General features: G+C 41.1%; 1 protein-coding gene across 2 annotated transcripts in view; it reads left to right on the forward strand.

Moving 5' to 3' along the window:
• The window catches only part of LOC117815018 (zinc finger protein aebp2-like), a 53,652-nt gene extending 43,429 nt beyond the window's left edge, over positions 1 to 10,223 (forward strand). For both annotated transcript variants that reach the window (XR_004631680.1, XR_004631681.1), the window contains 2 exons: positions 9,302 to 9,521; positions 9,925 to 10,223. The gene's annotated coding sequence lies outside the window, so the exon portion shown is untranslated. The remainder of the gene's footprint in view (positions 1 to 9,301; positions 9,522 to 9,924) is intronic.
• The last annotated feature ends 264 nt before the right edge of the window (positions 10,224 to 10,487 follow it).

Genomic DNA, 10,487 nt, shown 5'->3' on the forward strand with positions numbered 1-10,487 from the left:
GAGCATCTTATATTCCAGACTGCTCTTTAAGTCTCACTTTTGACTCTGCATCTTAATCGTGGCTGGCTGATGTGCTGATTTATGAGGGTCAGGGGAAGTGGATTGGATGATAGTGATCGCAGCATGCTGTGTGCTGATGACAGATGCAGAAAGAAATGGCAAAGGCTATTTTCTGTGTTCTGATCCCAAGCCCAGGGGAGAACCAGTTAGTGAAGGCACATTAGCCATGCCTAGCCTGGGCTTCCCTTCTACCACATGTGAAATAGAATATCTCAATCCTGGAGGATTTGTGCTATAATGTATCTCCCGTGTACGTATCTCTGGAGGATGGAGGTTGTGTATGACTGAGGTCAACATATGGAAATAATGTCATGCTTCTTGTCTGCCTTTTAACCAATTCCCCTGTCAGGTTGCTTTAGATCATCCTCAGCCTCAGACAGAATGAAAGCTGCTTCTCAGTCCCTGCTAGCTTACACTGTGGTGGCTTTGCTTTTTCCTTTTGCTTTGCTTATGTTTGTTTGCTGAAATTCCTGCTTCTGTCTTAACAAACAGTCTTCATGCTTTATCTTCGTTACGAACAAATCATTGGGATTGATTTGAATGGACACAGAAAGCTACCACTACTACTTTATCACTGACACTACCCATCCACTACTGCACAAGAGCAGCCTGCAAACTGCCTATGCCTTTTCTTGCTATATCACTGTACTTAACTTCTGTAACTGGAAACCTAGCATCAGACTTCTGAGCCGAGAGATGCCCCATTCTCTTCGACTGACTGCAACAAACATGGTGAGAAAGTTTGATTTCTTGAAGTAAAAGTTCATCAACTAGACGTGAATGCACGGGTTAACACACGGTCAAATTGACACCACTTAACCATGAACCCTAAAAAGTGGAAACAGGAAGGTTACCTAAAATTAACAGGACAACTAGGGCCTTGTTTACATGAGAAAGGACCCATTAACCCTACTTTTATGTTAGGGGTCAAATTGACCCTTTTTAAAGTCTATTTTAGGTAATATATGCCTTCCAAACCAGCTTAATGCAGCATAAAAATCTGGGCAGCATGTGACAGAAGAGGTGTCGTGTTAATTTATGAATATCACTTCATAAAAATAATTTTAAAAAAATGTAAAATAAAATAAACAAAAATCTATGTCATGTAAAACTATTGTATTTATATTTAGGGCTTTCCAATGTATATTTAAAAAAGTTTTAACATGAATTTTAATGAAAAATGAGTGAGTTATCCTCATTGAACCATGATCTGTGAGAATTAAAGAACATCATTACACTAAATCTTGATTTAAATGGTTGGTAGTGGAGTAAAAAATTAGATTAAAACAAATGTGTATTGGTATTTTTTGGGGTTCCGACACCTTTGGATAACTGAATATGCCCTGGGTCAAATTGACCCAGGAACATAATTGCTGTTCCAGAGAAACGAACATAACAGGAGGGTTAATAACACAAAAGACTTTCCTTTGCTTTCAAGTCAGCAGCACAAACACAGCTCAGCGGTCGGCCACTTTTGTTGTCCTCCTACTTGCACATGGCTATTTGACTGGTAACATTATACGTATGTGTGAATGGGGTTTGTGATGTCACCTTTTTTTGAGGGCCAGCGTATCACTCGTTTAAGTGGGGATGGATGGGGTTGCGTTTTCACAAATATTCCACACTGGAACCCATTTTCAAAAGTTTACATTTTCAGTCGCCCAAAACGGCATCTTCGTGTAAATAAACAGCAATAGTTTACCATTTTCTATTGAAAATGTTTGAGTGCAAACAGGGCCTCGACTTAAATGGTCTTTCTAAGAAACTTCACTCTGGGTTCAGATTACATCACAGCACTGCTTAAAGTGTAAAAGGATGATTTTTCTGAACTTTGGTTCATTAAAAAACGTTAACTGACTGAAAGCCGTGGATAGGATAATCTGCCACAGTCCTCCAGCTTCATGCTTCGTTTTTAAAAGTGTGCTACTTTTAAGTGCTATTTAATTTCTTTTGTACAGCAATTCAGTCGATGTATTGCAGGGGTGGGCAATTAATTTTCCAAAGGGGCAACATGAGAGACGGGGACTGTTTAGGAGGGCTGGACAAAAAACTGATCTCAACTCTGCTCAACGTAAATTATAGCTTTTTATTAAAAACAGCGAATTTTTTTGGTTTTGACTAGAAACTCAAAACATTTGAGGTATCATGAAAACTGGCATTGTGAAAATACCAATATTGTTACACTCTTCCATAAGTATTTACAGATTTGAAAATGTGCACATCTTTGCAATATTTCAATCGTATCATCAACTCGGCGTGTTTTGTCTCGTAGTGGCAATTTTAAATTGTAATCCTTAAACACAGAGATCTGTTCTCCACAAACTAAGCTCACAGCTTTACCTTTGACTACATAAAATAAATACTTAGCTGTCCAAAACTCTACGTTCCGTGTCAATCTTTCTTTTATTAACGGGAGCGGACCTCTTTCAAGTCTAGCAGTTAGCTTAATTAGCCAATCACGGACTGTATGCTTTGCGGCATATACTTTTCACATGCTCCACCTGCCACGCACATACGGGTCGGGAATACGGCCACGCGTAAATCACAACAACAAAAAGTCACCTTCAAAATAAAAGCATTTCACTGGCATTGGATGCATGGTGTATGCTTATTTACTGTACATTTTATTTCTGAATCTGATCACCCATTAACCTCACAGTCAGGGACAGCCAAAGGGCCTGATGTGGCCCGGGGGCCTTAAAATGCCCAGGTCTGATGTATTGCATCTGTTTTAAATAGGCTACCTTCTCTTACCTTTGTGTCTGATGGAGAAGAAACGTGAAAGTGGAACAACACTATGCCATTGCGCAGGATAATGAAATAAGTAATAACCTTTATATTAACCTCTTTATTCATACTTTTTTCTACCCTTATTCTTGTACTACTACTTGCTACTATGTCTGTGTTTCTGCAACAACCCAATATCCCCCTAGATATCAATAAAGTATTATAGTATCTTATCTTATGTAGTATTATAACTTCAGCACATCAACATTATTTCTAAGATCTAAATCACAGGGTTACTGGTAAGCATATGTCAGTGAGGTAAAAGAGGTCGTCTTGTGATTTGCCACTACCTCTCTTCTCGCAGCCTCCCATCTTTCAGTCTTCAGTGATCCGTAAGAGTTGCTGCCCATCATTCTGTGTGGTCTGTTACTCTCTCCCTCCCCGTATATCTTCATCTTTTACCCTCTCACCCGTCCATTCTCTCCTCCTTCTTATCTTCATACAGTATCAAGCATTCAGCTGTGACAGACACAACTCTATTTCTTCTAGTTTCTCGAAGGCAATGACTTAAAGTGAAATGAAAGCCCATCATTGCCACATGGTTTTTGCAGACCTGTCAACAGGAAACAGAATGTGACATGAGTGATTTATGGAGTGTGTTTAATGCTCAGGTGTTGTACACCAGCATGCTTCTTTGTTGACACAGCAGTGTGCTGTGTATGAGTCAGAGTGAATGTTAACACATTGCTGTCATGTTGAGAATGAACAGCGTAACAACATTCAACCAAGATGTATAATAAGGTGAGTTCAGTAATGACTGATTTAGAGACAACATTCTGTAAACTACGCCTTCCAATCACAAATTAATCTTGATTATACAAGAAAGAAGTTGACCAAAAAGCTGACTTGACTTTTTGCTTTTAGTATTTTAAATTAATAGATTTGCATTGCTCTTTCAGAGAGGATTTTGTCCTGTCAAGTAAACATTGAAGAGCTAAACAGGCTAAATAAACATGCACAAACACACTCATTAGTCAGGTGCTTGCCATCTGCATAATTAAAAATCAATCTACTCCCAGACAAAACAAATCAGAGCGGCACTTTATGACACCGTCTGAATCTCCAATGGAGGAAGAAAATGTGCCTCCAAATATACAAATGTACATATCATTTATTGATAAAAGATTGTATGAACTACAGCACTACATGACAAGTTAAATTCATAAATTATCAAGAATGTCAGCAAACAGATAACTACAAGGTAGGGATAGACCGATTTTCGTCCGGGCCGATTATTGGCGCCGATATTCGTCATTTTGACGCATATCGACATCGGCCTTTTTTAAAAATCAGAGGGCCGGTAAGATTTTGGCTCTAATGCAGCCGCACCACCAGGTAACTCCAAGTAGAGCATACACTTAAACACTAAATCACGTGGCAGAAATGAAACCGTCTGCAGAAAGCGTAGCCTAGCTTGTGTTCCATTTCTCCTGCAGTTTCTCATCACAGGGGTCGAGCTGAGCAGCATCCCTTGTGGCCCCTACAACTACTAGTGATTTAAAACTCATACAACCCCACTTTAAAAAACTGAAATACCCCCATAAAACAAAGATAAGTGAAAGATTAACATTTCAGTTATATTGAAATTTTGGCAAACTTAATTTTTTCTGTAGAAAACTTTAGAGAACTATATAACAATATTTCCCCTTTTACTGCGAATGAATATCGGCTCCAAATATCGGTTATCGGCCTCCTTGACTACTAATAATCTGTATCGGCCCTGAAAAAAACATATCGGTCTATCTCTACTACAAGGCAAACAAATATAAAACAAGCAGTGAACCAACGTTAAAACTGACAGCATGGGGAGATAAAAATACACTATAAAACATCACACACATTTCTTTTTGGACAGCTGAAATGTTAGCATCTTAATATCATCTAAAGAAGAACTGCAGTGTTGCTGGATAATCACACTCTGCATGTTACAGTCAAATCTCGTGCAAATGAAAATGTTGAGCCGAGCTTGTTAGATCCGGCTGACTTGCACGGCTAGTGTTTAGCTGCTCAGGTCAGATTACTTAATGCACCACACTCTCTCTCTCACACACACTGTAGGGCTGAGCATGTCACGCTAATTCTCCCATGGATGCTTCCTCCTTCATCTAAGGATCTGCCTACCTCTCTCTCTCTCTCTATGGGCTTCCCAATGCCAGCTTCATTGCCTGATATGGAAATAAGTTGTGACTGGGAAGCTGTAGGTGTCTGTGAGAGGACACTTGTGTCTCTTAAAGCCATCTAGCTAGCTTCATTTACAGGAAATGAAGTGTTGAGAACATGAGAGCATTTCTATTGCCAAGAGGTTTATATCTTTCCAGGAAAGAATTGCCAGGAGGTTTATGCACTTGTCAGAATTAGCAGTGTTTGCACACAGGTAATGGCCAACTCAACTATTAGCCTCTGATCTCTCCCACTAGAAGTGACCATTTGACAGCTGTATTCTCTGGATAACATCATGGAGGCTCAGGTTCCCTAATATGAAAGATGTCCCTTGAACACAACATCAAAGGTACCTAATCTTTGATGACAAAGCTGTAAATTTTGATCCCGACATGAAGCTTTTTTATGCACTCTCCCGACTGTTGAAGGCTGCTTTCCCTTTCTAAATCTGTTTTCCAGGACTAAATGTCAGTGTTTGCTACTTCTTATTGGTCCCACTTGGGTGGTAAATCACAGTTAGAGAAACAATGTTGTAGCATGAGGACAGAAAAATGGAGGCTTGTGTAAATACCTGAGCAGGATTAATGTTCGCTGCGTGAACGTTTTGTTTTTGTCGGTGCATTTTGCCCCCTGAAGGGAGCGACCAATCAGATTGCAGATTCAAGTTGCATACTGACATCATATTTGCCCTTTGAATGGAACCCAAAGTAGGACATGAACATGTGACGGAAAATACGTATTTGTACATGTCTATTCTCTTTCATCAGCACATCATTGTTGGCTGGATGATCTAACCCTAACCTCACCATGAGATGCATGACATCTGCACATAGCAGCAGAGGCTAAAGGCATGATGACAAGCTGCTTGCTGCTCTCACAGGGACTGAAGGAGGACATTGATGATAAGAGCTGAGCACGGAGCGCTGCATCTGGATGTGTCTTTGAGCTGCAGTTGTGGATGACACATGAAAAGGGGCCTTTGCAACCTCCTGCCTCTCAGGGCTCCTTTGGCCTGTTCATAATAGATGAGTGGAGTGAATAAGAGATGAGTTTGTGACTGTCAGCCAGCCTGATGGGGATGGACAGAGCTCAAGTTTGGCTTTCCTCATCTGGCTGATGATTGTGACAATGATGGTGATGATCATGAATGTTTCTTCCACGACACTGTCCAGGGCACACTTTGTGTAGGTCGTGCATCACAGCTATCGTCACTGCTACCCTCTTCTGGATGGCAACACAAAGACGGAGGGATGTGCCAGAAAAGAAGAGGCTAGAAGAGGAGAAAGAGACGAGAGGCGGGGTCTGTGTGTGTGTGGGGGAAATGAAGAGTGCAAAAATGGAAGTTAGAGAAAAGGAGGGCAGAGGATTGAGGTGGGGGAAGGGAAGAGTGAAGCAGCTCTGGAGTGGAGGAAATCACCTAAAAGATGATGATATGCAGATCAGACTCAGACAGGGATTTGGTGTGCGAACCAAAAACTCATTAGAGTCATAACATTTGCAAAAACATATTTGAGCAGCTGAAAATGATGCAGGTACATACTGTTTGTAGCTTTAGTAAAAGCAATAGAAGCCTGTAATATGAAAAGGCTTTATGCTTCAGTCATTTATTCTTCCTTATTTCTTTATTCATCTGTAATCTCCTGGACTCTGAAGAAATAAAAAGTATTATGGAGCTCAGATCTTGGTAGAAATGTTGGGACAGTAATGTGACAGCAGTGTATGAATACATTACCGGGGTCATCCCTGAATCATTTTTGCTCCTTGTCCCCTTTATAATAACCATTCTGCCTTTCTGAGACAACAATTTACATATCAATGTGTTCTCTCAGAGCGGGATTACCAGCAGGAATTGGACTTGTTACAAATTTGATGGAAAGAAGCGTTCCACAAATGGCTCATGAAGGAATGCATTTCGTTGGTTTCCCTGACATGAATTCTGATGTTAGCTTGTCATTGTTGTTTCCAGATATAACTGAAGTATTAGGAAATATAAGGACAGAGCTGAATGGGATTGATCTGACTTTGATAGGAAGATAGTTCTGTATTGCAGTTAATGAGTAACGTGATAAATATTTATGCATGTTTATTTATTATTTTTTAGAATGGCGTTGAATATCGAAAAAATTAAATGCCCAGGTTTTCTTTGACTTAGCTTGCTGCGGAGGGGGACATCATCATGCATTAATGAATGAAGTGACTGCACTTTACAACCAGTTTCAAGCAGTAACTTAAAAAAAAAACTTGTCCCGACTATAGGTTATGGGTTTAGAGTAAACTTCCATGGTGATCTAATACGTGACACTGAAAACTCTGGCTTTAGGTTCGGCAGACGTGACATACCTTCTAATCTCACTTTGTGGCACACTCCTTAGGTAAGGCCTTGTATATATTTTTAAATATAGTCCTCTCCAATTGTGATCCTGCAATAGCACAGTTACACACCTCCACCATCATCCTACCTTTGTACTTTCAAATTGATCCCCAGACGGTGTAATATGGTGTTCAAGTCATAGACTGTGTTTAAACATAGACGTAGTCCTTGTGACGCAATCCATTGGTTTCTGAAGTGGAGTTTTGAAGCCTATCGACAGGGGTCGCCATATTGGAAATGCCAACCCAACCCTACTTTCAGTCAACCAAACAAGAGGCACAGATGTTGAGTTAAGGTGGGCCTTTAGCCTCCTCGCTAACAACTACAGCGTTCCCCCAATTATGTGAAACTTGTAACCTTAATATCTTTAAATCTAATGAGTTACAGAAGGACACACGGTGTGCAGTTAAAGAATTTACCAGTAAGACCAATATCCTGTTTATGTAAACATGTTTATTTTTTTATTTTTTTTAAGTTATGTTTTTGGGCATTTTTGCCTAATGACAGGACAGCTGAAGAGAGACATGAAATGTGGGGAGCAGAGAGCGGGGGAAGACGTGCAGAAAAAGGTCGACTGGTCGGGAATCGAACCAGCAACCTGTGCGTCGAGGACTGTAGCCTCTAAACGTGGGGCTCTTAGACCACGAGGCCACCAGCGCCCCAAACATGTTTACTTTTTATGTAAATGGTTTTTTTTAGAATGGCTGTGTATGTGGCTTCTAGTCATTTTGGAGCCAGCCTCAAGTGGACACTCAAGGAACTGCAGTTTTTAGCACTCCTGCATTGGCTTCATATTTCAAGACTAGAGATTGTCATTTGGTCCTTGTGTGTGAGTTCACATTGGTATCGATAGTACAAGATGTCCCACAGCAGGAACTTCACATACAGACACAATTAGGCATGTACACACACACACACACAGCGTTGTTGTGTCCTGCCTGCGTTGCTGGTTCACAGCGTTCCTGTGACCACCACTTTAACGCCTCTGTTACTACCTCTAATGCCAGCACAGTATTAGAATAGTAGGACTTGGCCTGACCATTACGCCTCTGACATTCATGTTGAACGCAAGATGTTACAGGGATGTAAGTATCACACCTTTTCACAGGGTATATGTAAAGGGCAATCCACATTATACAGAAGACATTGACTCTTCACAATGAAACATAATGAAAGACCACAGTGAATTCTGAAAATGCAGTGTAATCTGCTTCAGTTCACCTTGTGCAGATTAAGACTTTAAACCTCTGATATTTAGCCTTTATTTACTTTGTACATTCTCTAGAAATGGATCAACTGGTGCTACTTTATATTTGCAGTGGATCTTGAGAGTGTTGGGCTCAGTCAGTCAGATTGTCAATCTGTGCACCAAACCACGTTGGTGTGTTTACAGTAACTGCCAAGCTTTCTATGACAGTTTGTTTGAATATCCACCTTCCCCAGAGAAAGCTTTCTTATTATTTTCAAGACTCCCATGAATTTCCATCAAGTCAGAATAACTGCTTGTCAAAAACTGAACTCATATCTAATGATCAGATTGGCATGTAATCCTTTGAGCACATGCATGCTTGTGAATACTCTCCCTTTTCCCTTTCCCTTTCTCTCTTCTTTTCCCCTCCGGCAGATATGTCAAATGTTGTGTATCACATTTATTGTAACCTAAGAAGCAGACTAGAATTGGTGCACATTTTCTCCCAAGATGTTAATACCTTCTGACTTTTATGACCCAATGAACTTTCTTCAGAGGAAGAATTTTGTTCCTGTTTTCCTCACAATTTTTATTTGAGTCTTTTCTTAAGTGCTCCGATGGATATCTGATACCACCGGCATTACTAGTTGATTTTCTCTTGCTCAAAGAGGGCTGCGTTGATGTATATATGATCTATAGCTGTCTGTCTGCTCCATCCTTTGAAACTGAAATAGAGACGTGCGATGGGGTTCTGCTGGTTTCGTGGCTAGCTATGTTGGTGCCACGGAGAAAGAAGAGTCTGCCCTTTATACAACCGCTGGGAGTGGGTGACTGACATTTCTGCTAATGCCATCACATGAGCCGTGCCATTTCAACGAAGACATGGACAGATGCCACCCTCTGCTCACACCACTGTGACCACACAGGAAACTGCATGTCTCTGCGTGTTTTCAGGTGAGAGTCTGCAGAGGTAAATTCTTACAGTCATCTAGGGATGTTTGCTGCCTCCCTCTCTGACGTCATATGTGGAATTCTGTGGTGATCAATGAGTGCAGACGCAAAGAAAAGGGGGGCATACAGGCGGTTGCAGTGCTCGGACATGGCGTGGCTACAACATGTGGTGGAGCTTTTATATGTTGCATTTTACAGTTTCAAATGAGTCTCAGTCATGCCAAGTTGCGTGTCTGCACGTCATTTACAGTTAACATTTTTGCAATGTGTTGACTTCAGACAAATCCCATTTGTTAACAGTGCATTGTACAATTTTTCCAGCACTCCTTGTAGTGTGAAGAGCGCTCAAGGACTCTCTCTGATCGACCGTGCTCTCTCTCCTCTGCTTTTTGTCTTTTGGGGGAAGGTGTTAGTCGGACACGGAGCAGTGTAGCGATTGGAGCCGAGACTTTCAGCTGAGTCCAGCGTTTTTCTCCCCTCTCCCTGATGGCTCCCAGATGTTTCTTAAAGCAGCCGCTTTCTCTGCATTTTCTTTCGATCTTCTCTCGCCTTCTCTGCGTCTCCTTTCACATATTCAGCCCCCTCCCTCTGCCCGTCCTTCCAATTTTTCCCTCTCCTCAGGGATCATACCCTTCACAAAAGTGCTCGCCTCACCTTGTCTGATCGTAATCGCCCCCTTGTCAAATAAACAGACTGCTCTTTTTATTTCTCCTTTGCATTTCTTTCTCTCCCTCCTCTGCTTTACTCAACTCACATCCTCCTTCCTCTTTCATTCTTCATCATTCATCTCTCCAATGTACTCCTTTAATATACTCTTGACCACAACCACAGAATCAACTGTCTTCACCCTCAAATGCATCTCGCATGCAATATTAATGTGACTCTAATGCACTCCATACAGCACTGGGACACTTCATTCACCTGCTCTCTTACCAGTATTCCCAAACATGGCTGACAAAGACTTCCTCT

Source organism: Notolabrus celidotus, chromosome 6, assembly GCF_009762535.1.
Source record: "Notolabrus celidotus isolate fNotCel1 chromosome 6, fNotCel1.pri, whole genome shotgun sequence".
Lineage (NCBI taxonomy): Eukaryota > Metazoa > Chordata > Actinopteri > Labriformes > Labridae > Notolabrus > Notolabrus celidotus.